At 37.4% G+C, this 26,474-nt stretch overlaps 1 protein-coding gene across 1 annotated transcript in view; it reads left to right on the top strand.

Moving 5' to 3' along the window:
* EPHB1 (EPH receptor B1) overlaps positions 1 to 22,771 on the top strand; it is a 303,154-nt gene extending 280,383 nt beyond the window's left edge. Inside the window, exon 17 of the mRNA XM_032225657.1 lies at positions 22,589 to 22,771. The gene's annotated coding sequence lies outside the window, so the exon portion shown is untranslated. The remainder of the gene's footprint in view (positions 1 to 22,588) is intronic.
* The last annotated feature ends 3,703 nt before the right edge of the window (positions 22,772 to 26,474 follow it).

The following is a 26,474-nucleotide window of genomic DNA, read 5'->3' as shown; positions in this document are numbered from 1 at the left end:
ACTTCCCTGCTGTTCAGATTAGAAGTAAATACTAACAAGATACAAAATAAATGATATATGTTTTATCTCGCATAGGCTGTCCAGGCTGGTAGGGAAAGAGAGAGAAAGTTCCTTGTTTAACAGCATGAAAGAGTCCTGTCCGATAACTTGTCATGAATCTCTTGAAGTAATGTGTGTAAAAATCAGTATTCAGATATGTTGTCAAACCAAATGCAACATGCGTGGAAAAGATGTATTCTGAATATTAATCTTATAAAGAGGCCATTGAAATTCACACAAGGTGGACTGAAAGAGCCTTTGTGCTCATGTTTTATGACTTTGGCTTTTATTACAATAAATTCAAAAAGTATGAACGCATGACTATGATGGCTGAATTTATAAACATAGCATTTTGCCTGTCTGACTACTCAGTTAATGGAATGTATGACATTTTTCTATAGCTCTGAAGCCTTATTTCATCACATTTGTGAAAGTTATTAGAAGTAACAGAGCAATTACCTTATTACCTATCTGGCGATAATAGGAAAATGGCCATTTTGGCTTCTGTGTCATGGAAAGGTAGTCATATACACTGTAGGAAGGATTCAGCATTCTACATACTTTGAGAAACATAATTTCTTTACAACTCCCTAGTTCGGGGGGTGGAGAGAAGGCAAATTCAATGTATAATAGTAACAGCTAAGAAAATTGATTTAAAAATATTTCACAAAAACACAAGACAGAGACATAGAAAGACCATTTAAGCTAGTGTTTCTCAGTGTCAGCAATGTCAGGAAATGTGGATTTCAGTTTCCAGAATTTCCCAATTCATAGGACTTTAATTCAACAAACCCAACCCCTGTTTAATGCAGACATGCAATATGCATACAAGAGTATTCCTAGTAGATACTGAAGGGTATACTGATAGTGAAGAGGAACCCAAAAATTGGCTCCACTATTGGACTGCTTTTACTTTGATGATTCCCCGCCCCCCCAGAAGTTCAGCTTCTACCTGTCTTCCTATATCCATTAATCTATGTCCTCAAAGAAAGAACAGATCTTGACCTGTATGCAAAATTTCAGTTTTCTTCATGAATGCTATCATACGCTTAGGAGGTTCCTTCAAGAGCCAAGGTGGCGCAGTGGTTAAATGCAGCACTGCAGGCTACTGCTAGATCAGCAGGTCAGTGGTTCAAATCTCACCGGCTCAGGGTTGACTCAGCCTTCCATCCTTCCGAGGTGGGTAAAATGAGGACCCAGATTGTTGGGGGCAATATGCTGACTCTCTGTAAACCGCTTAGAGAGGCCTGAAAGGCCTATGAAGCGGTATATAAGTCTACTGCTATTGAATAGTATTGAATTCCTTTCATAGGACTTGATTTCTATGGACTTTGTGCCTTGTTTTTTGAGTCTGTTCCAGTTTCTCCAAACTTGGCACAATACAGAAGAAGTAATGTAGCTGAGGCAGAATAAAGTGGAACTTTTATATTTTCTTGGATTTTTCTTTGGAGGGTGGGGAGTAATTCTACTTCTCGATGCAGTCTTAAGTTCCCTTGCCTATTTTGTAGATAATCACATTCTTGAAATATGTTGCTTGCAATCAAATACCTTTGCAAGATATTTTTATACAAGAACTATCTTTTTCACATGTACAGTGACCAAGCCCATTCTAAACTCTCCATTTTATTTCTGCCCTAAATGTAAAAAAAAAAGTTTCTTATTTGCAACACATTTCTTTATCAAGATCATTTCTCATTTTTAGTTCATGTCTTCTAACGTGTTGCCTATCCAAACCACTTCTGTATCATTTGCAAATTTGACAAGTATTTCTTCCACTTCGTCATGCAAATTAATAAAAACGTGGAAGAGCAAGAACTCTGCATCAAATCTTGTGGCACTCTAGTCAATAGGGCATTCCCAATGCAATGAGGATCCATTGATAAATACACTTTTCAGCCAGCTATGTATCCATGTAATTCCCACACCATCTAACCCACACTGAACTGTCTTGTAAATCAGAATGCCATTGAATACTTTACCAAAAGCTTTGATGAAATATAAAGGTACTATGTTTATAACATGCACGCAAATTAGGAAGGAAGTTATTCAATTGAGAAATGAAATAAGTTTAATCTGGCAAGACTAACTCTTACAATAATTCTTGCTTAATTCTAATAATTATTATATTATGTTTCATGATCAATTTCTTTATGATCTTCTTGTAGAATCTTCCCAAATGTTTTTATCACAGTGCCGGGACTAAATCCTCATTTTACTCATTTTTGAACATAAGGACATTTACCCTCCTTTTTATGATTTCTCAGAGATAATGCATAAAATTTAAGCCTGCTCATTAGCCAATTTTTTTAATACCCTAAGATGTGCTTCACATAATTCTGAAGATTGAATGTGTCTATGGAGATTGTCAATCATCCAGGTCATGGTTGTCCCAAAGGTGCTTTTCAAAAGGCAGCTGGACTTTCTTGGTTTTTTTTTTTCTTCTTCTTGAAAATGTTTCGCTTCTCATCCAAGAAGCTTTTCCCTTTCGGAAAGCACCTGTAAAACATGCAGAGCACATATTTTTCTGACCATGTCTGGTCCATGTCTGGACATTTATAAATACTTTTGTCAGTTTCAGAACTAATAAACTAGAAAGAATTAAAATAATTGAATAGATGATCTAGGTGGGTTTTACTTTTTAAATTGAAAAGGAAGTAAGTGGGTAGGTGGAGAAACAAAGGTTGTATTTGACTTCCATTTATTCCTGTGCTACTTATGCTTTTCATTGAATTCATTTGGATTCAAAAAATAAAAATATATGTAAACAAATAGCTCACATTTCACAAGGCCACTATATCCCATAAGATTAAGATATTATTGTTTTTAATGTAAATTCCCAAAATTTTGGGTACAAATTCTAAACTTACAAAATTTGAGAAAAATATGAAAGTAGAATCTAACAAGGTATCAGAATTTTTTTTTAAAAAAGTGCATGTCATAAATTCCTACAAAATACTGTGACCGTATACAATGGCTAAAGGCTAACTACTGATTTGTTTCAGTAGTTAGCAACCTTTATTTACAACCTTTATTTACCTGTGTTTTCCTTGATTTTCCAATTTAAAGACTTTATTCTTGGCCATAATGTTCCATGTAAATTCAGTGTGTGTGTGTGTGTGTGTGTGTGTGTGTGCGCGCGCACACACACACACACATGCATACTGAATTTACATATACATACACACACACACACTCACACACACACACATATATTACTTACATACATACATACATACATACATACATACATACATACATACATACATATATATATTGTTGTATTTGTGCTGATAAATATTTGGGCATACCGGGGGTTGTAAAAGAAATATATATATATATATGTATGTAATTAATATATATATATATATATATATATATATATATATATATATATATATATATATATATATTAATTACATACATATATGTATGTAAAATATTGTAAAAACTCCTTTTTTCTGTATCCCACTTTTTTTGTAAGGAGGAAGGCAGGTCCAAATGGCTACTGACAGGAATGCCAGTGCCCCTTCATATGGTCTAGTGCTTCAAGCTACAGAATAATCAATAGCTACCCTGTACAGGTTTATCTATGCTTAGCCATTCCATATTAACCCATAATTTATTTTCTATCCCTCAGGTTATCCTAAGTATGTACTTATTTGTATGTTTGCTCAAAATCAACACTATGTTCATGCATGAAAATTATGTGAGGGATGTTGAATATGATCAGTCTCAAAGATAGGCTTAGTCAAGAAATGGACATTTTTGGGATTGCTGGAATGATGCTTTATTTGTGTAGGGTCTACTAAAGATAATATTGAAAAAAAAGGAATTCTTGCAGATCTTACTTTTCTAGGCATTGCCAACTATAGGGGGTACTGTTCATCTCCATTTCAAGACACTGTCCAAAGACATTTCCATGGTCATGTGGCCAGCATGATATCATGGAGCACTATGCTTTAGAACTGCTAGATTGGTAGGAGCTGGAGCGAGGACCAGAGTTCACACCATCGTGTGACACTTGTTTCTCAAACCTGGGCTACCGTGCAAACACTTTCCAGCCGACGCGCTCTACATGGGGCAGCTCTTGAAGAGTATTCGGAGACTTCAACTCGTCCAGAATGCAGCAGCGCGAGCGATTGTGGGTGCATCTCGGTACACCCACGTTACACCTATCCTCCACGAGCTGCACTGGTTACCGATCAGTCTCTGGATACGCTTCAAGGTGCTAGTCGTAACTTATAAAGCCCTTCATGGTATTGGATCCAGGTACTTGAGAGACCGCCTGCTGCCAATTACCTCCCACAGACCCATTAGATCTCACAGGGTCGGCCTCCTCCGGGTGCCATCTACCAGCCAATGCCATCTGGCTATTACCCTGGGGAGGGCCTTCTCTGTGGCAGCTCCGGCCCTCTGGAATGAACTCCCCGCAGGGATTCGGACCCTCACCTCTCTCCAGGCCTTCCAAAAAGCCGTCAAAACCTGGCTTTGCGGGCAGGCCTGGGGGTGATGAGTTCCCTCCCCTCTCGACATGTATGGTTGTGCGACTGTTGCTTACTTTTATTATTTGTATTCTGTTTTTATGTTCCCCTTTTTTCCACTTGAATTGTTCGTCACACTGAGTCCTCCCGGAGAAGGGCGGCATACAAATAATAAAATTCTATTCTATTCTTCAGTGTCTTAACCACTGAACTACTACACCACCTAGAATCTTGAAACCTTGTCCAAAACCTTCACTTCCCCCTTTTACAAACAACAAGGTCAAAACGATTCTCTTTAAAATCATATGAATAAAATAAAATAAGGTAAAAATATAATTAGATAAAATTACAAAGTACAGGGATTAAAATCTGGGAGAGAACTATAGAATTACAATCAATTTAAATAACTTGAATGCTATAGATGATTAAAACTGGTTAACTATAAAAATATAAGAACTATTAAGATTTGTAAAATCTTAATAGTTGTACTTGTGCTATGAGAATGTACACTATGTTAATTTATATTTAGTCTAATACTTGCTGAAATCCCTCTAGTTGCTATAGTGTTTATTGAATCATAGATACTGAGATTATTATTGTGAAAAAGTTGTGTTTTCTATGCATGTTCATATTTCATTTTGAAGCCCAAATTCTCATGTGACATTCTGGGAAGAGTAAAGTTCTAAGCAAGTCACATTCTTGCTACATATTTATTTTTTCTTGTTTTGTTTTTAATATATAAAAATACTTTCATGTAGTACATAGTATCATTGATTATTTTCCTACACTCTAGTGTGCAGCACCGCTGTTGGGTTGTGATCTACGTGTAATTATCTAGCCCAACATTCATTCTCCAGGGTAGTTGAAAATATAGCATCTGAAGCCTAGTAAGCTTTGTTTATAGCCATCTGATTATATTCTTAATAATATTGAATGCTATTAATATCAAAAACCATGAAAATATAATTCTTTTGTATTTCATTTTTCATTATTTCTTCCGTTCATCAGTTTATCTATAAAGCTCATTTTTTTCCTGTTCTTTTTGATTAAATCTGCCTTATTTTCTCTTGCATCCTTAAATCAGAAACACTTCTTTCTTATTTGAATTTCTGAAGCAGTGGCCTATTTCCATCTATTCCAATTCTCCTCTTCTATCCCACCCACTTGTCCTTCCCTCCTCCTGTGAAGCAGAGATGCTATGAGAATGCTGACAGGCTGTAACACCAGGTAATTTATCTCAGAAAATGACAGCTGTGGCAAAAGAGAAGCAAAAAGAAGGGCAAGGAGGTTGGAAGAGGTGGCCACAAGGGGCTTTCGCTGCCAAGATGGGGGCAGAAGGAAGGTCATGGGTAGAACCTTTGCTGGCGGGTGGGACTCTTAGACAGCCAGAATAAAACCTGCACTGAATGGCTAGGCAAGTGCTAAAATGCCCCTTACAGATACAGACAGATGGTGCAGTGTTTGTTAAATGGCTGTTTACAATTCCACTGAGCACGGCAGGCCTATAAGCAGAACTCAAAAGTAGGTGAAAACAGATCTGAGTGGCAGGATGCTTTGTCACAGAATGGTATATCAAGGCACTGACTAGAATGCACAGAGTACAGCCAGAACTCTGAACAGCAGGCGTATGCTTGCCCCTGAGTTGGAGAATTTCCCCTTGTCAAATGCACATGTTACTCCCCTGTTTTCTGTTTCTCTTTGTGCTTGAAATCCAGGAAAGGCTGAACAGCGGATGCTTGCAAACCACTGTGCGTGTGTGTATATGTGTGTGCGTATTGGTGTATTTTGTGATATCTATGTCTGGGGAAAGTCAATCACTTCTGCATTGGAAATAATAAATGCTGCAGAGACCAGAACAAGAGTCGGTATGCATAGCGTTATTGTGTGCCTCTTTATAAATAAAAGGAATATATTTTACGCTCTTTAATGACCTTCAAATTAACAGCTCTTGAAAGCACTTATGTATATTTAATTTGAAATTGTGCTGAAAGCCTGAGTGGTGATTGCAGCAAAAGCAGCAGGCAGCCAGTTTTTAAATAAGAGTAAACTCGGCCATTATTTCTCAGCCTGTCAGGTTTCCTTGGATTTAATGTACCAATTTTTAAATGAGAAAAACCTTTTCTTTCCTCTTTTGTGCTTTAAAGCTCTCCAGGATCCTTCTCTGTAGGTAACAGCAGCGGCAGCCTTGGGCTGTATGTAATTGGTTTTTTTTTCTTCTTCTTCTTTGTATCACATCAGCGTTTTACTGATGGGTCACTCTTGGGTATACAAAGGATTAGGCATCTTCAATGACCTAAACAATGAATGCACGTTCATGATAATTAATGTATCATCACAGGATTATTTCCTGCAATAGATTTTGCAACTCACAGACCCATGACAGGCATGATACATAAATTGCCAGGTGCTTTTTGCAGTGGGCTTTTGTGTCATAATATCCTTGCAGTATAAAGCGATTAGAGCTTCCCTTTTTTTTTTTTTTTTACCCTTGGAACAGAAAAGCTTCCATTTATTACATTAGAACAAAAGCCCTCGTCCCACTATTTCCCACTGTATCTTTTGATCTGTTCTTGCAGATAAAATTGGAAGCATTCCCAAGCTTCCACGTGACTGAATCTCCGGATGATCATTTATGAATTTGTATTATTTGGTTGGTAGGCTGTCTAAAAACCACACTATTTAAAAAGAAAGATCACACAAATGCATATAAATAAAATGCAAAGAGTAAAAAAAAGTTTTAAATTATCTGTAACTGAATTATCTGTGTTTGATACAGTGGTGGGATTCAGCCAGCTCACACCTATCCGGGAGACCTGAAGACCAGCTGGCTGGTGGGAGTCGCATGCACATGCATGGTGGAACTGGGCTGGGGCGATGGCTGGCATGCCCACAAAGAGGGTTCTGCATGCCACTGGTTCCCCATCACAGACCTATAGCATCCTGATAGATAACTGTTCTGACCTCCTCCTCCGTCCAGTAAGGAATGCCGAGTCAAGCTTAGCTGGAATGCAACAACACTTTATTAGCAGGAAAGATAAATCTTGGTGGCTGAAAGTCCAAGCACGATGAACAGATAAAGAACTTTGGCAGCAACCCAGACCCCGACAGATACAGATAACAGGTTCTCCACCGTTGATACATTGAATCCTGCAACCAGACTCCTTTCAAAGTCTCTCCTTAAATACTATCTTGAGAGGAGCCTAATTACAACCACCTGGGTCCAATTATCTTCTGTACCTGCGTAGTTGTTCTCTACGTCGATCTGCCCATCGTTGCCAGGCGTCCAGGACCAATTCCCTTGTCTCCTCCCTACTGCTCCAAGGCCTGACGTCAGGAGCACACTCCCTTTGGCTTTCACCACTGTTCCATGCCTCAGGCGCCTCCTGGTGGCCAACCAACCTCTCTGATCTCTGCTCGGAGTCGGAACCCTGTCCAGGGTCCTCCACATCTTCCAGAGCTGACTCATAAGGTCCCTCGCTGTCGGAGTCTGTTTGCAGCTCCAACGGCTCCTGCTGGGCCACAACAGATAACCATCCAATATCTGGCTAAATGCTTCCAGCAAAGCAGAAATATTTTTACTTTCTAAGCTGGACCTTCCTACTTCCTAACTGTTAGAGGCTATTTAACCTATTTTCTACCTACTGCATCTAGCTGTGTCCTGAAAAGCAATAGAAGCAGGTTTATTTCATCTTCAGCATGACAGATCATCAGTTATTTAACACTGCTATCAAAATTCTAAATAATATTTTCTTCTCCTGGCTGAATTCCCAGGCGTTGCAACCTAATCCTTTAAAACATATTTCTGGACTCCAACGCTAATGGTTTCTCTACATGGAATGTTCCACTTAATACATCCAATATATATGTATGTATGTATGTATGTATATATGTACGTACATATGTACATATGTAGCTACCTACCTACCTACCTACCTACCTACCTACCTACCTACACACACACACACACACACATCCTTTATTTTTAGCTAAGCTTTGATCAATTCAAGGGAGGCTTTTCCTTATCTTGTCATGTGCCAAATCTTGCTGCTTATCCTTAATTTAACCACTATGTATTGAATTCTGAAGCATTCAACAAAGCAAAAAATATTTATCATAGGCAATTTTAATATAGTCTTATAGCTAAGCAAGTCCTGCTATTAATAATTTCCTTTCTTTAAGTGATATCCTGATCACAGGAGTTGATGTACACAGGTCACAATTTTATTCATTTATTTTATCATATATTTTGCCAAGACCAATTTAATGTTGATATTTTACATGGCAAAAAATTAAAATTAAAAGTTAAGTTTAAAATTAAAACACACTTACTTTAAACATTAAAATGAAAGCAAACTTTGTAGATTTAAAATGGAATAATAATAAAAGCCCATGGGAAATATCACAGACATGAAAACTCAAGAACATCTGAGACTCATAGTATTACCCTCTAATAACTGATTCCTAGCTATTCTTTAACTAGGTCGTAAATATGTGTTCTATAACATCTGAGGAATGCTATGTAAAACTGCACATTTATTCTTCTACTTTGCAGCAAACAGGGAACCAAGCTATACTAATATTCCTGCTATTATCTTGATGACCAAAATTAGGCATAGGTAAAGAACTAAATAATTAATATTGGAAAATCTCATACAGAAGAATTATTTTTTTTATAAGGAAAAAGCTGTTTTAGAAGACTGTGGTACTTTTGATTATGATAAACAGATGCATAACGTGATACTTATCTGTTGTCACAGGCTACAATACTGCAGACTTCCCATAATTTGGAGAAACACTATTTGTAATACAATATGCTGGCAGAGAAACTGCAGGCTGTAGCTGATTCTGATGTAGGAGTTTTCCAGCTGGCAGGGACAGAAAAACAGAGCATCATTTATGCATTATAGGTTTGACTGAATTACTACAATTATTGATGTTGATTTGCAACTGCAGGCTACACATAAGAGTACAAAGTAGATTTTCCCTTTGATTTCTAAATGCTCCTAATAAGTTTTAACTACAATGTGTTCACTTGGAAAGCTATCACATTTTTGGGTTTCCCTTTTAGAATTGATTTTAAAACTGTAACAAAGCTTAATGTATACCAGTTCTCAACTCAAGCTCTATTTGAATTTTTCTGGCAGGCAAATCACTTTGCAAAACGTAAAAAAGGCTTTGCTTTTTAAAGTTAAACCTAGATTCATGCATTCCAGTTAAACACCTTGCTTTTGGATCCCTTGAAAGCTGAGTGAGCAAAATATCTACAGAAATGCTATTATTTACATATCATAAATATTTTGTGGCTCTCTTTCATAAAAATGGAAACTTTCCAGTAATAAGCCAGCAGGCTTTCAAACTATTTTAAAAAGAAACTAAAATATCCCTGAACTTTTAATAACATTTTAAAAAATATCCTGTTTCATGCCATGTTTGGATGCTGTCTATGCACAACAGAAGATAGGCCATAGGAAAAAATTAAGGGACAAAATATAAGGGAAAAGAAACAAGCAGAAGGTAGGCATTTCCCAAGCCAGTGTACCTATATATCTTTAAATAATCACCACTTGTATTATTACCATTTTCACAAATTTATTCCCTTGTCCTTCACAGAATACTTTTTATCTTCCTGCATTGCATATCGTATGTGTTCCTTCCTATTTCTGTTGGAAATATTGCTTGAAACAGTCAAACTGTACATGCTCATTTAAATTGTATCTAGAAAAGGCACAATTAGCAACTTATTTGTATTTTAATGTGAATGCAGTTAGTGAGAGATGTAGAATGTATGTATGAATGTAGAATATATAGAATCTAATTAAACAGGATTTCCCAAGTTCATGTTCAAATTGGATCACATTTACTTGTTAACATTGGAACTTACTTGGATCTTGAGCCCAATCACCAAATTTGAGGCAGAACTACAATAGACAGCAAACTTCCCCTCTATAGGTTGTCCGTGCAGCCCATCTCTTCCATTTGCAGTATTGCATAATAACCCTCTTGGGCATCCTATGTCTGTAATTTTCACTTACTGGAGAATGATTTCACTTGGGGTATGATAGCCCTGGTGTAGCAGAGCTGCAGCATAAATGAATGTGTCCTGTTGCCTTTCTGATTATCCTCAGGAGCCTCATTAGGCAACCAAACCCTTGTTTTGAAGGTGGGAAGAACGGATGAAAATGATGGTTAACATCAGTGCAATTCTCCATGCTAATTAGCAATGAGTGGAACTGACAGCATGAAATACAGCTCATGCCAAGAACTATGTTGCAGAAGGAGGAAGCCTGGAGATTATTTTATCTAAAATGCAAATGATGCTTTCCAAAGACAATCAGGAAGGCGAATGGAAGTCATCTCCAAAAGCACAATAAAAATCTGTAAATGTTGTTATAGGCAAGCTCGTAGATTATTAGTTTAGAACATATGCATTTTTATAGTGTGGGTGTGAAACAGTAAATCTTTGTGAAGAAAGAACAAAAACTGTGCTCAGCATTAATGGGAAGAATAGATTATTTTGTGAGCCTTGTTTCCTGCGGTAGCCTCCAAAATTGACACTTAATGAGATATTGTAATAATGTGGAGTTTATTGAGTTTCTACCCTTTTTATATTATTTGTAGGCAAAATGAACAACTGGAATATATGTCTGTAAGTCTGAGCTAAACAGTATGTAGTAATACCACTTGCTTATTCTATTTATATTCTATACACATATTTACTAAGGAATGTTTCCATGATGTTCTCTAGTGTTCTTAATTTATCATGTTTCGTGCAATTTCTGATAGGTCTGGTCTGCCCTTTTTCTTATATCCTTTCTGTTTCCGAGAGTTAAAGTTGTTTAATAAAGAGATTAGGCAATAATTTGGCAATCAGTAGAAACCTTACCAGCATCAGTTATGCAAGTAAATATAATGTTCAAAAAACTTTATCAAAAAATCATCACTATAGACCCTCATTAATCTGTGAACCTCTTGTACCATTCAAGAGATACAAGATTTTTAAAAGTTTGTAATTGCCTGAAGAGAAAAATAACATGTAAAAGAATAGGTTTATCATGTGTTAATTTTGGACGAGCTATGCTATTTAAAATACGAATTCCTTCCTTAGAAACCTTTGCCTCTGTGATAAGTATAAAAATAAACAATTGCTGATCTACTAAATCAAAATCATTATATTTTTTGCCTTCAGCATCCTCAATAATGGATTTTTTTTGGGGGGGGGGGGAAATCAAGAAACTGTAGAAACCTTTAATGATGAAGGTTCATCTAAAGCAAAGAAGGGACTTTTTGGTATGTTTATTTTTTATTCATACTTTTCTAGAAGGATATAGGCAGTGGTGAGTTCCAGATCCCATCTCACTGGTACGCTGCAATGGGGCTGGACATCCTCGGGCATGTGCGCTGGGCATGCATATGCACGCCACCGCCCTGCAACACCCCAGCTGCTCGCCGAGGTCGTGCAGGTGCTGTACGCTGTGCGCATGTGTGCAATTGGCCCATTGGCCTCAAAAAGCAGTAAGGAACGCAGGCGGGTCTAATGAAGCACCATTCAGGTATGGTGGCCATTGCTGCCAGCTGCCACCGGTATGCCCGTACTGGGCTGTACCACCCAAAACCCACCACTGGATATAAGTCACATTTTCTGAAAGTGAGGGAAAAAGGTATCTCCACAGTATATCTCAGTCTGGAAGTCACCACAGTTGTAGTTCTAAGGTTTTTCTTTTGCTTCTTAGTTTTTACACTTTTTTGTATTGTCTTGTGTTTTTTTTTTCATTGTAAATGTGTTTTTATTTTCCATTTTCATTTCGTACAGTCACATATATACTGTGTATAACCGGGGCCATATAACATTAAACAATAAACACAGCCATTCCTCTTGTCAACAATACCCCCAAAAATAGAAACCCAATGTACCTCTTCGACCCTCCATACACCCTTTCTTTCGCCCCCCTCCAACTTTCTGTATTGTCTTGTTTTTAATGCTCTTAGTTAATGCCTTTAATATGTTGACTTATGCTTTTTACAAGGCTTATCTCATTCATGTGGTTTTTGCTTTTTTGTTTTCTTCATGATCTATAGAAATATTGGCTTATATTTAAATTTTCCTCCTCTATATCTCTCATCTTTAGTGTTTCCAGGGAATACTAAAGGCACTTTAATGTTCTTCTAATACCTATTTGTGGTATGAAATATTTAATGGTTTTTTCCTAATAAAAAATGGTTATATTAACTGCAAAAATTACTTATTTGGCAAAATTAGCAGGTTTTGCCAGAAAACAAAACAGCAACGAAATGAGTGAGATCTTGGTGATATTTAACTATACATTTTGATCAGTTCTGTGTACTTTTAAGACTGTGTGCATGCAAACATTTTCCTAGGTTGAGAGTGAATGTTGCCAAGGGATTCGAGCCGTCTCAGGTCCCCCAGCTGTTTCTGGCTGGGGGGCACATTTGGAATTTAGTGAGCAGGTCTCCAATTCTCACAATGACTACCGTGAGATCCATGATCAGTTTCAAAGCGCTGATTTATTACAATGCAACATGCCACCCTCTCTTCTCTCCTGGGCCTGTAGGATACACCCTATTACCCCTGCTTAATTTTGTTCTTTTCCTAGGCAGGTGGGCATATTTCCAGCTGACAGATGGGCTACAGCCCATGTTAGGTTTAATTCTAAGGAAAGTTTATGGGACCCCTGGGACCTTTGGAAATAAAGATGATGCTGGAAAGCCACGCTTTGCTTTGTACTGCACCACTCTCCCATTTGTTTTAATTGATTTTTCTAATGGAAAAAATTAGGAGGGGTATAAATCCTGGCAGGCATCAGAGGAATCAAAGTACCCAAACACCCCCAGGCATCATATTGGAATTCTAAAGCTTATACCCTAAGTAGAAGGCAAGAGTCAAATTGTAGAGAAAGAGGCATAGCCTGCCACTGTAATCCTGCTATCCTACTTGCTAAGGTATTTGGTTTATCTAGATTATTATAATTTGCAAGGAGCTTGTATAGTTTTTTTTAATTTACCACCACATCTATCACCTGAGAATTCAACCTGATGTATAGAGCAAAACATGCCCATATCCAATATGCAGTCTGTGCTCAAACCAATGCTACCTTATTGTAACCAATAAAAAACGTTGACTCTGCAACCTGAAGGAACTGGCTTTTGCATTGTGCTTCTGGCTTGGGAGGGTTTTTCCCTCACCTACCATAGACACTGACTGTCTCCACGTTCCCTGGTCCTTAGTCTAGTTTTTCATTCATTTATCTGGCAGTAATGAGCTAATTTCTGATCTGAAATTATTGAGGACAAAGAAAGGGAAAAGCAAGTTGTACCAGAAATGATTTGCAGTTGAGTAGATATGGGATGGGATGTGGTGGCTCAGTGGCTAAGATGCTGAGCTTGTCAATCATTAAGGTTGGCAGTTTGGCGGTTCGAATCCCTAGTGCCACATAATTGAGTGAGCTCCCATTACTTGTCCCAGCTTCTGCCAACCGAACAGTCCGAAAGCATGTAAAAATGCAAAATAGAAAAATAGGGACCACGTTTGATGGGAAGGTAACACTGTTCCGTGCACCTTCGGTGTTTAGTCATGCCGGCCACATGACCACGGAGAGGTCTTTGGATAGTGCTGATTCTTTGGCTTTGAAGTGGAGATGAGCATTGCCCCCTAGAGTCAGGAACAACTAGCATATGTGTGCGAGGGGACCCACAGCTGACTTTAGAACACCATCTGTCAGCTGTGACCAGTGGGACATTTGCCCAGGTTCGCCTGGTGCACCAGTTGCGTCCCTACCTGAACCGGGAGGCCCTCAGAACAGTCACTCATGCCCTTGTGACCTCAAGACTGGACTACTGTAACGCGCTCTACATGGGGCAGCCCTTGAGGAGCATTCGGAGACTTCAGCTTATCCAGAATGCAGATGCGCGAGCGTTTGTGGGTGCACCCCGGTACACCCACATTACACCTATCCTCCGCGAGCTGCACTGGTTGCCTATTGGACTCCGGATGCACTTCAAGGTGCTAGTCGTTACTTTTAAAGCCCTGCATGGTATCGGACCTGGGTACTTGAGAGACCGCCTCCTGCCAATTACCTCCCTGCGACCAATTAGATCCCACAGATTAGGCCTCCTCCGGGTTCCATCAGCTAGCCAGTGTCGACTGTCGACCACCCGGGGAGGGCCTTCTCTGCGGCTGCTCCGGCCCTTTGGAATGATCTCCCCGTGGAGATTCGGACCCTTACCACCCTTCAGGCTTTCCACAAAGCCATCAAGACCTGGCTGTTCCGGCAGGCCTGGGACTGATGAGTTCCCAACCCCACTCGAATTGTTGTGGCTGTTGTGGTGTTTTAATCTGTTCTTGTATTTTGCTTTTTGTCTTGTTTGTCTTTTTTGTATTACCCTCATCCTCTTTAGTTTGTTAGCCGCCCTGAGTCCCCCTGGGAATAGGGCAGCATACAAGTCTAATAAACTAACTAACTAACTAACTTTTACTTTACTTTTAGGTATGGTATTCTGATGTAGGTATTTAAGGAAATTGTGGTCTTGTTTTTTTCATTTCATTGCTTATATATATTTTTGGACCTCTGCATAGACTCCCTGATTCATCTTTTTTAAAAAAAAATAATTGAATTAACCATCTGCTAAATATATAGTCAGCTCCTCTCTAAAATGTCAACATTCAGTACAGCAAAACCAGAAAAGAATCTGAAGCCACACTGAGGGTTATGTTCCATCTATATAAATTTCCTTTGGTGTTTGACATCTGTGTTTATTGCCTTGATTGTGGATTCCCCCTCTCAAATACTTCTGAAAATTAACAAGCTTTGGCTTGTACATAGCAGGGGAGCACTGTTAACAGCCTCTTTTAACTTTTAACTGCATGAAGGTCTCCTTCCGTTCAGGGAATCAAAACCCCATTTGAGATAATTGTGGCTGACAAACTATCATCCCTGCTTCTATGAATCTGTCCTCTGTTGACAACTGGGATTCCCCAGGGAGAAGACATTATTAGGACAACTATCCAGGACAATGGCTGTCCCACATTCCCTCTCTCCACCCCCTTTCAGCTAATGTTTCCTCCTTACCATGCCTCCATATGCATAGACACACTTTCAGTCTATATTGCCTGTGTTTCTATTCTTCCACTGTAATTTATTGCAGGAAAGAAGCCATGTTGACTTTATGCTGGTGTGTAACATCTGTGCTTTATTTGCCAAGTTCTTGTTCCATGAAATTTGAAGCAGGAATTTCTTGATGTCCTATGGTAGATGCTATATGATGTGTTGCTTTCATTGGGTGATTTACTGACAAATAAATTGTAATAATGTGGACTTTATCACTATTGGTATCAACAAGAAACATTTTAAAGAATATCATGATAATTTATCATGTGTGCATATTAAATACACATACATTCTTTATGTTATAGAGACCTTATTTTGCAAATGTATAACTCACTTTCAGTCAGATTTCTTTTCTATTTTCTGTGTGATTTTTGAATACTCCCCCCTCCCAGCATCAACCTTTTATTGGGCCTTCCTTCCTTCCTTCCCTCCCTCCCTCCCTCCCTCCCTCCCTCCCTCCCTCCCTCCCTCTATATTCTCCATTAATTTACTGATGTTTAAGCAAACCTCTTCAGCTACCATCTCCAATTTCCATCTAGGTTTCAATAGATTCCCAATGGGCATAAGCAAAGCATTCTTATTAAAATGGCTGCCACACAACAGTAATTTTATTTTATTTATTTATTTATAAAATTTATATGCCGCCCAATCCCGAAGGACTCTGGGCAGCTTACAAAAAAGAGAGAAAAAAAGACACGTAACGACGCCAACCGATAACGACACCGACCGATCGGGGGGTCGCATAACTAGTCACTCTCTCCCTCTCTCCCTCTCTCCCCCCATCTCTCATAGATCTATCTATCTATCTATCTATCTATCTATCTATCTATCTATCTATCTATCTATCTCTATGAGTGCCACTCATCTCATCGTAGGTACTCTGAATGGCTTACAAACATTAAAAAGTATTACACATTAAAATAATAAAAGAAAAATAACAATAATAGATACAATTAAAAGATGGGGAAGAGCAGCAAGAATATGAGGAAAGGTCTTTTCCAATCCAATAGCCACTTCCAGAGTGGTGCACTGGGATCCCAGGCTAACTAGCAGAGCCAGGGATTCAGACCTAAAAAGAGGGCTACAGATCTCACATGGGGAGTGGAGGTGCATGAGTGGTAATTTTGTTCCAAAGGGCAGGGACCATGGTAGAAAAGAGTCTTCTGGACCCCATCAGCTGAAACTCCTTGACTTAACCGCATGGCTCCTCTGTTAGCATGGACAGGTGGACCAATCCCATTGGGATGAGATGGTTCTTCAGATAACAGAATAACAGGGAAGGGATCTTGGAGGTCTTCTAGTCCAACCCCTTGCTCAAGCAGGAAACCCTATACAAATAATTGTCCAATCTCTTAAAAAACACCAGTGTTGATCATCAGCCAATGCAGCTCATGGGACAGGGGTTTGATATGGGTCACCCTAAGGTTCCAAGTACTGCACACACCACTGCATTCTGCACTAGCTGTAGCTTACAAATATCATTCAAGTATAGCCCCGTGTAGAGTGCATTGCAGTAGTGTACATGTAAGAACACTAGAGCTTGATTATTTGGGACTCCTAATCCAAGAAAGGTGACTGGCGTAAAACACAGAATTGTGCAAAGGCTCTCCTAGCCAAGATTTTTGAGCAGGAGTAGTGAGTCCAGGAGAACCCCCAAGATGTGCATAGGGTCTTTCTGTGGTAGTGCAACCCCAACCAGAATTAGTGACATTAAATTCCTGGCTCTTGAAACTCCAAGTACCCAAAGCCATTTGTTCTTGCTAGGGTTAAGTCAATACATATTCCCTCTTCAGACCCCCTTAGTATCCAGGCACTGTGAGAGGGCAGCAATGGCATCACTTTCTACAGGTAGAAATATAGAGTTGAAATTGCCAATTTACCAGAAAACAAATTAAATTACTTTCTCTTTCACTAACCTCTCATGTGCTCTCTATCACCATTGTTTATCTTTGTCTTTTTGTCCCTTGTCCCTGAGTTTCCAATCTCTGTCTCTTTTGTATTGACACTTTAAGTATTAAAGACACTTAACTGGGCCTCTCTGTTTAAGAGCTTTCTGTTCTGGTCCTGGGTCTGTAATTCTCTCATCTGGTTGTGGATTGTACGTCACTATCTTTCCATTGGGCTACTTTCTTATATCCAAAAATAATTGTGTCAAGCTATATAATGCTATCTTGGTATCAATAGCAGGTTTTTTCTGTTGTCTAGGAAAACAGCTAAGAAGTTCTTATCTTTCCTCTTAGTGTTCAATCTAATGTTTCTTCCATGTGACATTGTAAAAAAATATACTCCATTTTTATTGAAAACTCAGTATCATATCTTACTTTCATCAATATGTCGTTACTGATTGTTGGTTTATTTCCCCAAATTATTTTGATTTGTTAGACATACATAAAACTTTGCTTCTAGGAATTTAAGATAGCAAACATAGCACTTCTCATTTCTAGGTTTTCCTCACACTAGCAACAATTTTGTACTATTCAGGAGGTTGCAAGATACAGTGACAGAGCCAAATCACCCAGTAAGCTTCCGTGGTAGAAGTTGGACTTGAATCTGGTTTTCCACACTTAACCAAGGCTTTCATCACTCTATCATACTGGTTTGCCCTACAATTGATCCACCAGGAAAGAAGGGACCAAATTTGTTCTCTGAAACATCCATTGAAAATTTCTTTAATGCCTGTTTCTAGAAGACTCAGATGATGCTGGTTTTCTTTCTTCTTCAAACACCTTTTCAAAATTCATTTTCAGTTAAGTCCTTAGTACAGTGATTTGTTCCTTATATCCACTGTGACAAAGGCTAAAACATGTTTTATTTCTGATTCTCTGTCTCCTTAGGTCAGATTTCTAATCTCAACATGTTTAGAGTAGCAACTGGACCTCGCACATTTGATGAACTTTGATCATATTGCAATGAATAGAAATTTTGATCAGATTCTTTTGTGAAGATTAGCTGTAATTACCCCTTCTGGTAACGTCCAGTAAGATCAAGCATGGTGAATGAGTTCCAACCGTGTCCCCTCAATTAAATAATATCATATGTTGGGGTCTAGGAAGCATGCCTTATTTGTCACAGGATCTTTCCTCTGGATTAGTGTTTCCCTAGAGTTCCATATGGTTTTGTTGTAATGATCTGAAAGTCTTTGAAAGCCTGGCTATTCTCCCAGAGTTTGGGATAGGATGGCTGCTAAACTCCTGCAGATTTTTTTTTTTTTTTTTTTTTTTTTATTAAGATTGGTTTCTGTCCTGTTCTGGATATCTACAATCTGTTTTTTTTAATTGTTCTTGGTTTCAAAATGAAAGTTGCCAAAGGCATATGGAGTTACCTGGCCTCTAAAATAAATCAAACAAAACAAAACATAAATATCAACCTAATACTGCTAAGGGACCAGAAGTAAATGTAACCCCCTTGTAGTATTATACCTGAGTATATTTGGATACCTTTAATTTTATTGAAGAAAAATAGCGCCTATACTTTTTTAATGAGGAAAAGTTGAAAAAAAAATCTTGCTTGTAACACTAAATGCCTAATATCTCTATGCATCTCAGATTCTTAATAAAACTTATAACTTCAGGGATTCCAGGGGTATGCAGGTCCAATCACACATTTTTATGAGTAGGTAGTTATGATTGTAATCCCATAAATGGATTCAAAAGTAACTCAGTTAACTTCATGTACTTCTCTTCCCAATAATTATGTGAATTGGGATATTTAGTTTATTAAAATATAAAGTACATAGAATTTAACTGAATGTTTCTTTGTTTTCATTTATTCATGTAATACTTCTATACATTCTCTGATCTTCTTTATTTCCTGTTCCTAAAATATAGGAAAAAATCACATTGATTTCAGCTGAACTTTCATTTATTTTTAATACCATTACGACAGCAATATTGTCTGCTTAACCTTCGTTTGTGTGTGTGTGTTATATCAGATAATTTTTACTTCTATTTCTTTCTTCTGTCTGATTTCTTATGTCTGGTCTTAACCCTGCATTCTTTTTTTTTTCTGGTGAATTCAAAATTACTAAATAAAAGTTTCAGCATAACTATGTTGCTAGCCTATTTATTGAAGACTAGTCAAGGAGGCAATGTTTTCTTCAATTGGCCAATTGCCTCGCTATTTAACATGTAATTTTATATTTTTGAGTACAATTGCATATTAAAAGCATCTTTGCTTTCCACCCACCACCCACTTGAAAATATACCAGAGGGTAAAATAATGGTATTTTGTTGTTCGGTTGCCCTTCTGTTTTACAACAAGAGTGACAAGCTTTTCTATATTGCTCTTTTCACTATTAAGTACTGCTAGTTTCTACTATGAATTGATGTTATGCCATTTCTCACTTTAAGAATTACCACATAGAGGAGAGCACTCACATTGTTCCAACATAATGAGATAATTCCTCTCCTAGAAAGCTATGTTCTACTTGGATAGACTGTTAGATCACTTTAGACTTATCTAAAGTGACTGATAGAGGAGTCATTCTTAATACCTAGCTCTAAATTTGTCAGCTTGAACTGGAGAGTTTGCAAACAAAATATCAACTCCCATCAATCAGCTGTGACCATTCCCTAAAGTCAGTTGTTAATGAAATGGGAATCATAATCTAGTATGTATTTCACAACCTCTCCTGTCCATTTTTTTCTTTTATCCACATCTCAACTCAATCAAGTAGCAAATATAAATTTAAATTTCAGTAAGCAGATTTGTGGACAGTATTTACATTAGTGAATAATAAGTGGCATGTCATGAGTGCCATCTTTCTGTTATTATCCTTTTGGGGGGAGGTAGATATTCTTCCATTCCCATTTAATGCACAAATATAGACCAGATTTTAAATCATCACTGCAGATTTCCTAAACATATTATTATTTATCTTTAAGACCTACTTTAAGTTTTACATTGAGAAATGAAACAAGGATTTGCAGAGCTTTTTGTAAAATATAGGGAGCTTGAGCAATTTGTAAGAGATGCATAGATCTCAGCAAATATGTCCAAGAGCTAGAGCTATTCTTGATCTTATAATAGAGGCCAGGGGTAATTATCTCAGCCCAGCATATTACAAGGGTTAATCAATGAAAACTATAGTGTTTCAAAACAGGAAGGAAGGAATATAGGAATCTGCAGATAGTCCTTGACTTACAACAGTTCATTTAGTGACCATTCAAAGTTAAAATAGTACTGAAAAATGTGACTTATTGCCATTTTTCACAGTTATGACCTTTGCAGTATCCCCATGGAATACTGCAAAGTATTCAGATGCTTGGCAACTGGCTCATATTTATGACCTTTGCTGTGTCCCAGATTCTCCTTTTGCGACCTTCTGACAAGCAAAGTTAATGGGGAAGCCAGATTCACTTAACAACCGGGTTACTAACCTATCAACTGCAGTGATTCACTTAACAACTATGGCGAGAAAGGTTGTAAAATGGGAAAAAACTTACTTAGCAAACATTTCACTTAAGAACAAAAATTTTGGACTGAGGTTTTGGTTGTAAGTTGAGGATTACCTGTAATTACAAAGTTTATATCTTTCCCCAATTTTCTAATAAAATAGATATGAAGTGTAGCCAAGGAACAGCTATATAGTGTCTGCAACAATATACAACCTTCTTAGATTGCTCTAATAGTACATTCATGGAAAATGTATGTGGGTTAAGGTAAGGATTACCTAAATAACTTAATTGTTTTGTTTCAGGTAGAACAGATAATGAAGTTGAAAATAGGGAGAGACTGAATTAATGTAAACAGAAACTGTCAAGGGATGAGGTTTTCCTCTAACCTGACATACCAGATGTTGACACTTGATCTTTTCTAGGCAATGAAGACAATTGTACAAAATTTAGTTTGAGAGTTTGCTTTTAAGAAATTTGGATTAGGGAATATCTAATTTTTTAGTGGTCCTCAGACGAGTCACCATTCATCTTGCTCAATCAGAATGACAAGATAGCTTGAGTAACTATATATACTGGGTGATCATTTAGATTTAGGGTCATTTAAATGTAAACATTTAAAATGTAGCTTTGCAGGAATATATTAAGGCTTAAATAGTTTATGTTCTGAGTCTCTTGTTCCATTAATGAGTATGTTAATTAATAATATTAATTTTGGATGATGTTATCTGCTAATTAGAAATTGAAGAATAACAGACTACTATTCAAATAATTTTGAATTTCCTAACTCTAACCCTATGATAACATTTCCATGCCCACTTGTATATTTTAAAGGTTATCCTTTAAATACCAATTTAGTTTTGCTATTTGATTATATGGCTGAATTCTTATATTACTGGGCATAGATACTTAATGGAATTCAGTATTGTCAGTTGTGGTAATGATCACAGTTTTACATTGTTCTAAAAGGAGACCAGAATGAATAATGCAGGACTGAGAAATTGCTGGCTCACGGTATCTTCTGAATCAGAAGTGTCTGCAAGGTAGACATATCAGGAAGGTCAGGATGGCAAGAGTACCTGTGACACCAAAGCCCTGCTCCTTTTTCATGTGTGCCATATGCATGGCAAGCGTGTAGACAAGCAATGTAGTATTGATTGCCAGCTCCCCTGCCATCTTGACTTTTTTTTTTACTCTTACAACCCACGCACTCATCCTTCCGAATGACTCTACATGACAAAAAGGGAATACCAATCTCTTAGGATGCAACTTTTTGCAAAGGCTTATATACATACATATTTTAGAAAAAGCTTTTTCTTAAGGAAAAAAAAGTGCTATTGTTCAAATGAAATATGCTAGTTAGTGAATGCATTCAAACTTAACATAATTAATATGAAAATGTTGCTTCTTTTGTAGACTAGTAAAGCTTAAATCTTATCTTCTGTTTCCTTCTATTAGCCTCCAAAAAGTGGATAAATAAAGTGATGATTTATACAACATGGACAGTCTCTACAATTTAATTTATATCTTTCTTTTCTTTTTTTAAATTTAGGGATCTTTTTATGCCTTTATTTGATGTCAGAAGTATATGGAAAGATGCCAGTCCAGACAGTCAAGCTTACCACTGCAGTCCCCTACTCCATTTCCATTGGCAAGGTAGCCACAATGCTCTACAAATGAGCTGTGATCTCCTGGAGATGCTGTCAGGCTCTTGTGTCAAGGACATGCTCTGGCCTGAAGAACAAAGACAACAGGAGCCAACCTCCGGTCACATGCACTGTTCCAGCCAAAAGACGTCCTGTCATGTACATAGCCTATGAGATATCTGTAAAGGATTGCATCCCCTTGTACATTGCCCCCTTTCTCTTTCAACTCATTGATTGTGTCAAAATTGTCCACGTTTGTAATAGTAACTTTCAAAACTATTGTACTAAAAATAAAATTGCACTCAATAAAAAAACCAAAAGAATCTTCAGTGTATTATTAACAGCAATTACTAAAAACAAAAAGGGGAATATCAAAGGATAATGGCCATCCGTTAAAACTATACACATTTAGAAATTATTATTGCTGAACTTCAATGGAAAGCCAAGACGATTTTCCATAGGATGCAACTTTCTTACTTACTGCTTGCCCCTGAATAATATTAAAAATTAAATAATTTTGGCTCATTCTACTGCTAATATCAGTACAGATAAGAAAAGGGATGTGCCTGCAGCAAATGGATTATACTATTCTGGATGCTAAGAAATAAAGGATTTTCGGAGTTGACTGACTGGATTTAATTAGATAGAATATTTCTAGAGTTTTAACGTGTGTGTGTTTGTATGCATACCCTTTCTAATTGCAGAGCCGTATAATAATAGGATGGTTATTTGTCTGTTTTTTTCTGCTATATTTCGAGGTTAGTAATGAATGCATTAGTTCATATGCAAGCGAAGGGGCGGGAAAATAAACTGATCTCAGGATTGCTTTTAAAACAAGATGCTGTCCCCCCCCCCCCGATAACTAATGCTAATGACATGAATCTAGTTCATATTTGCAGAACTGCATCAAGGAATTTCTCTTGCCTTTTTTGTTTTTAGTTTAAACTAATATTTCACTGCTAACATTGGCATTTATAAAAGATAATACAGTGTTCCTGTTCAAAGAGCTGGAAGAAACTATGGTAGGTTTTGGGTTAGTGTCTCTGTTAAGGACCTGTCTGAACCAGAATCCTCCTGAAGTTGTGACTTATGCCTTGATCACTGCTCAGCTGGACTACAGGTAGACCTCGACTTACAATAGTTCATTTAGTGACCATTCAAAGTTACAATAGCACTGGGAAAAGTGACTTATGACCATTTTCAAAGTTGCAACCATTGCAGCATCCCCACAGTCATGCGATCAAAATTCAGATGCTTGGCAACTGGCTCATATTTAGGACCATTAATATGTCAATGGGGAAACCAGATGGACTTAACAACCAGGTTGTTATCAACTGCAGCAATTCACTTAACAACTGTGGCAAGAAAGGTTGTAAAATGGGACAAAACTCACTTAACAAATGCCTCACTTAAGCACAGAAATCTGTGGCTCCATTGGGCTTGTAAATTGAGGACTATCTGTACTGTAGTATATTCTATATCAGGATTGTTAAATTCACAGCCTAGAGGCCGGATGTGTCACACACTGGCCACTCCCAACCCCAATTTATTGAAGGGGAGTCACAATACATCAGGTGATGACAACGTGATGCTGTGAGTTTGACACCCCTGCTCTATATGAACTGACTTTAGAATAGGAGTTGCAGCTGATGTGTAATGCAGTGATAAATTGATGACAAGATCTCCTGAGCAGTGTAAAAAAGCATCTATTTTGAAGACATTGCATTGCCCTGGTTATCTGTAGATTTCCACCGAATTCATAGTGGTTCTATAAAGCCTTACATGATTCAACACAAGGATGCATCTGCAACTGCTTCCCAGAGTTTTCTTGAGTCAAGTCAACAAATGAAGACTTCGTAGGTATCCCCACCATTTTTCTTGGAGGGTATAAATCAGTTTTTGTATTATAGCCTCCATTTTATAGAATTATTTCTCCCTAATAAGTGCACCTAGCTGCAGTCATCCTTTCTTTTAATAAATAAGTGGAAATAGTCATATTCAGCCAGGCCTTTGACCCAATATGATTGGGATACCATTATAATCAGTACTGAAGAATGATTTAATGAATTTGCTTAATTTTTACTGCGTATTGTTATTTCTTACGTTGTATGCTGCTGAGCATCTATTAGGCCTGGGACAGGCTATAAATGTTAATAAATAATCAGTTATATTAAGAAGACAGCAACAGCTTCTTTCTAACATCTGCCAGAGTAGAAGCCCTATGGGAGGGTTTATCAGATTCAAATTCAATTTTGAACTGGAGTTCATAGAGCCATAATATTCATTGGTAAAGATTATAGGACAATAATGTTTATATTCTAAGACAGGATCATGAAATAATAATATCCCTACTCAATGACCAGAGCGGTTGCTAATGTAGTTATTGTTGATCAAAATTCATTACATTACAGACTTATATATAGATGTTGCTTCTCTGGGTGGCTGATTAGAAAGAATAGTATGTACAAATGTATTCTGGTATAAAATGTCTTTTAAAACAGAAATAAGAAGGCAAAGATGCTTCTATAATACATACAGGTTACAAAATACATCCGTCATAATGTTTGAATTACCTTAGTGCAGGTTTTGATTACAGAAAATCTCCAGTCTTTTTGGTTCTATAATGTCAGCTGCATAAGTAAGCTTTGTTTGCCAGTTTGCAATCAGCCTAGGCTTTCCCAGCTTAGATTCTAGTCAGCAGTAGATTAAAAAGGATGAGGATCAACTTGTTTGCTGAAACATATTTGGAAAGATAAGGTACTCACAAAACGTGACTCTTTCAATGAAGAGGAGTTTGCTTGAAGCCAAGAACTGTAAACCTTACAGAAGACTTTAATCTCCTTATTTTGATTTTTTTTTTAAAGAAAACATTCTCACCTTAGTGGCACAGCTTTAGAGAAAATGTGTTCATGCTGGAGGCATATAATGGACAGAGGCCAGTTCATTTGGAAAATTAAATAGTCTGAAAACCATCTGTGAGCTTTGTAAAAGCTTTGTTGGAATTGCCCATAATCTTTTCTGCTGTTTGGTTTTGTAGCTTTTGCCAAATAATCAGTCAACTTTTTATAATGAAGAAAAGCAAGCAGATTCTGGGTAAGATAAAATATTTACAATAAAATCCATTTCTCATGACCATCGCACATCACATACAAACAAAATGTACCAAATAGAGCAGGCAGTTATAATTAGAACAGTATTTATTTAATTGTATTCATTTATTGGAATTTGTCAAAAAAAATGAGAACAAGAATAAGAGAATAAAAATACAATGACAGGGATGATAGGCACATTAGTGCACTTATGCATGCCCCCCCCCCCCTACTGAGAACTTAAGTATGAAGTAAGGTCCACGGAAGTCAATTTGTAATTGAAACTGTGAAAATTAGTAGTTGAGACAACTGAATCAGGTAGGGCATTCCAGACTTTGACAACTATTACAGAATTACAAAAATCATTTAAAAATGTATATTTTAACGCACATATTATTGCGATTAAAACAGAAATGACATTTATTATACAATATGGTTGTATGGTTAAAACCTACGGTATTTGCCAATTTGAAATGAAAACAGAGAACAAACACATCTACTTTGATTGTAACATTTCACTAATAATTACAGGAGCGGTCCTTCTTCAAAGAGGTGTTTGTGTGTGTGTCTGTGTCTGTGTGTGTGTGTGAGAGAGAGAAAGGGAGGGAGTGAGGGAGAGAGAGAGAGACTCAAATCTTGGCATCACCTACAAATGATATGGTTATATCACATGCATCATGATGTTGTAAAACAAACAATAAAC

This window comes from Thamnophis elegans, chromosome 10, assembly GCF_009769535.1.
Source record: "Thamnophis elegans isolate rThaEle1 chromosome 10, rThaEle1.pri, whole genome shotgun sequence".
Lineage (NCBI taxonomy): Eukaryota > Metazoa > Chordata > Lepidosauria > Squamata > Colubridae > Thamnophis > Thamnophis elegans.
The sequence above is the reverse complement of the archived record's forward strand: the minus strand, read 5'-3'. Positions and strand labels throughout refer to the sequence as shown.